This window comes from Ammospiza nelsoni, chromosome 1 (genome assembly GCF_027579445.1).
Source record: "Ammospiza nelsoni isolate bAmmNel1 chromosome 1, bAmmNel1.pri, whole genome shotgun sequence".
NCBI lineage: Eukaryota > Metazoa > Chordata > Aves > Passeriformes > Passerellidae > Ammospiza > Ammospiza nelsoni.
The window spans coordinates 118,610,672-118,614,527 of NC_080633.1; the positions used below are offsets into that span (position 1 = coordinate 118,610,672).

Sequence of the window (3,856 nt, forward strand, 5' to 3'; positions counted from 1 at the left end):
CATATTAATAAAAACTCCTGTGAGCCATAATGCACATCTGCCTGCAGCTTAATAGTGTCTCACCTTCAACTGCAAGACTTACCCGGAGAAATAAAATCATCCTGGCTGCTAAGGGTGAGCAGAGGTAATTGAGAGGCTGTTAAGACACTGTTTTGTTTCTAAACTATTGAATAGTCAAAACTGAATCTGAGACAATTTTATAAATTTTCTGATCACAGAAAGAATGCCAATCTTGAAACTGTTCCAAGATCTTATTTATATGGGGTTTAAAATAAAATAATTTTATTCCCAAGTTAAAGAGAATTTCTTGGTTTTATTTACATCACAAAGAATTTAAAAGTTTTAAAAAAACAACATCCAAGCACATTTTAATTGACCTGATGCTAACTACCTTTTTTTTGCTTTTCTGGAGGAGATTTTGGCATTCCATAGTACCTCGGTATCAGAGATTTACATGGCTTCTATAACAAAGCAAAATGTATAACTGGCTCAACACCATTGTCCTGGTTTCCACAATTACTGCAATACTGAAAAAACATCTTCATAGGTACTTAAAGACCAGTAGGGAGCTCCCTAGTCTTGTCCTCTTGCAAAACAGTTTGTAAAGTTTTTTCCTAGTGATTCATCTCCCGAAATCATCCGTGCTTTAGATGTAGCAATTTTCATCCATTTTGACTTGCGCTTTTCAAGGAGAAGTGTTAACTTCTGTCAAGCCTCCAGGCAATAAAGCTGCCTTTTTAAGCTCTCCTTGGAGATCTCTTCAAAATAGTCCACAGAGACCAGCAGTGTCCTGTCTAAATTGATTAGAGCTTATTGTGCTCACTGTTTCATCTATTTGCCTTCCTGTCTGCCAAGAGCTACTACCTCTGTTTGCAGACCCAGACAAACCTGCAGAGAGCAGCACAACTTCTAGCCAGATGTGAAGCTTAAGAGGTGGAGCAGCAAGGGAAGGAGATTCTCTCTACCACCTGTTTAAGTGTGCCACCCTCTGGACAATGGTCTGAATTGCCTTTTTCTAACCACCAAAATCTTGAGATAAATAAAGCTCAGTGGTGTCACTGTCATATTTTCTGAAAAATCCCTTTGCCAGGGTTTCTTCTCCTGGGAAGATGAGAAGCCTCAGTTTCTCCTGTGTTTGCTGCTCTGAAGTGTGGTCTGGAGATTGTTTATCCAAACATGTGAATTGTTTTTAATTAATGATCAATCACCACTAGCCAGCTGTGTCAGACTGAGGGGTCAGGCACGAGTTTTGCATTATCGTGCTTGTTAAGCCTTCTGTCTGTATCCTTCTCTTCCCTTAGTATAGTTTTAGTATAGCATTTCTTAACATAGTATCACAAAATAATAAATCAGCCTTCTGAGAACATGGAGTCAGATTCTCATCTCTCACCTCATCTTGGGGACCCTCACAAACTCAAACACCACACAGTGGGATCCAGCAGGTTGCAAACTCGGGCCAAAAGCCACCTGCTTCTGTGCAATTCTGAGCCCTGTTTAGTACAACCAGCAGCAAAATGCAAGTTTCCTGTTATTACCTCTATAGCCCATTCTGAGAACACACTGGATCCTGTGATATTAAGCATTTCAATTCATTTTCAGACACTGAAAGTCTGTGTGACCTGCTTCTACCTTTGGACTTCTTGTTTGTACCTGTTACAACCAGCGACATGAGCTGCAGCATCACCCAAGTCAGAAGATGTGCTAGCAGGCAAGACTTTCACCATTAAGGTCCTGTTCATGTCTAATTAAATGCTCAGTTAACTATTTTGTTCAATGTAAGGTTTACATTTTGCCTCAGCTCCCCTCTCTTTTTCTTGAAGAGAGAAAAGCTAGATAGTGCTTGTGACAGAGGGTCAGTCTCCTCATGGGGACCACACAGGGTATTTTGAAGTCTGCCTTACACTGTGCAGAAATCTTTTACAAAGAGTACCAAGGCAAAATGCAAACTGTCTCATAGAGCTGAAAGGGACAAAGAGCAGCAGGCAATATGGAAAACTCTTCCCACTAGGGAGACAGACCTGCAGTCCCACATTTCTCTCTGTCCTCTCCTACTACCTTGAAGCCTAAAACTCAATAGATTAATTTTATCTATTTACTACAGCATTCCCAGGCCAGGTTAGACTATTCCTTTTTGAGTGGAAACTCTTGGTTTTGTTATTGGATCCTCATAATGGCATCTTACTCATACTTCTTGGAAACAATTCTTCCTTGGGCAATTTTATAAATGATCCGATTACAAAGGACTGAATTGTGATGAAAGTGCTGCATAAACCAGCTTAAAATTGAAAGCTGCATTTCTAAAAACAATTTATCTAGTGTTTTATAGATGAAGAAAAGGAAAAAATAAGAGCAATCACTACTGAGGAGAGCATTGTCAGAAACATTTGTTCTCAGTGGACAGTGAATTGACAAACACCCTGTACCCAGGAAAGCAGGAGCTGCCTTTTCACAGTTGGGTTGTGAGATTAAAAATGATGTTCAAAGAAAACTTTAAGATAAGTTAGAAAATGAGAGGGGAATAAAAACTGGGATAAAAAAATTTATCCAACCCTTTTGTCTATAAGCAATGTGAGGTGAAATACTCTATTGTGTGGCAGAATACACAATGAGATATGGCCATAGAATCATATCCCAGGTTCATTTGATGTGCAAAACAGCTGATGTGCAAACTTTTATTCCATCTTTCTATGCACCTCTTTTCAAGGGATGGCTCAGACTTCATTTGCAGCATCACAGATCAATGTTATATCAAGTACAAAGTTATTTATTACCTCTTGGAATTTTCTGTGATTTCATAGCAACTGATCCACAGTCATTATGAATTTATCTCTCTAGTATGCCTGAGAGATAAGAGCAAGGACACTTTGCAACAGGGAAAGAAGCTGAGACACAGAGACATTTGGGTCCAGTTTAGTTGATTGCCCTTCAAGTGGTTTTCCAAAAAGGGTTCAACACTTCACAATATCATGTAGCAGAGAAATCTAGAAAAAAAAAAAACATACACATAACTGTGGGAGCATAGCATCTTAGCTCTGTAGCAAAAATAGAGATTCCACATTGTTGTCACCTTATTGCAGGGGTTCCATACTGTTGTCTCCTTATCACATACATTTCACACCTTCTTGGTGTTTCTTGTGGGCAACTCCTCAGAGCACTGACTCTTCTTCACAAAGCAGCCAACTGACTCCAGTTCCCCTCTCAACCAGCCACCCCACCCTTTTATAGCACTCTTCTCATTGGCTACAGTTGTGGCCTGTTAAAGTCAGGCCTGCTCCTAATCTTTGATAATTGACCCAGCTGCAACTCCTTAGGGGTAAGATTACTTTCTACACTATCTTTATCTTCTTATATTCTATCCCCCTACACCACCTAGTTCACCAAATTCTTGAAGTGATCTTACAAAAAAACCATTGAGTGGCCATTACCAAGACTTCTAAACATCCATTAGTGACTGAAGTAAGGTTGCAAAAGCAATATTGATCTAGGTATTTCCCTGTAGTTAAGCTTTATTGCACAGAACTGTAATTTTTTTTCTGCAAAAGTTGAAACAAAGCTGAGGATTTTACATCCACTGCAGACACACATAACAATTATGTCCCCTACCCCTGTAGCCCCTGTTTCTGCCCTGTGTCACCTGAGATTCTCCCTCCTTCTGCTCCCAGGCACGGTCATTGGAATCTCTTTGCTGCAGGTTAGCTCAGATTTTCAGTCCTTACCAATTCTTCCATGTTTTTTCTGCCTTTCTATTTCTCCTGCAATCCACTGTGAGAGACCCCTCTTTTTATCATGCAGACACATTTAGGGAAAGCACCAAGAGAGCAAGATGGGTGTGTAAATTCAGCAGATATGACGAGCT

At 39.9% G+C, this 3,856-nt stretch overlaps 1 long non-coding RNA gene across 1 annotated transcript; it reads right to left on the reverse strand.

Annotated features, from left to right (window-relative positions):
* Window positions 1-2,082: 2,082 nt before the first annotated feature.
* LOC132082230 (uncharacterized) lies at window positions 2,083-3,188 on the reverse strand. The gene is made up of 2 exons (XR_009419780.1): window positions 3,068-3,188; window positions 2,083-2,981 (listed from the first exon to the last, which is right to left on the reverse strand). It is a non-coding gene; the product is annotated as an uncharacterized LOC132082230 (long non-coding RNA).
* Window positions 3,189-3,856: the final 668 nt, after the last annotated feature.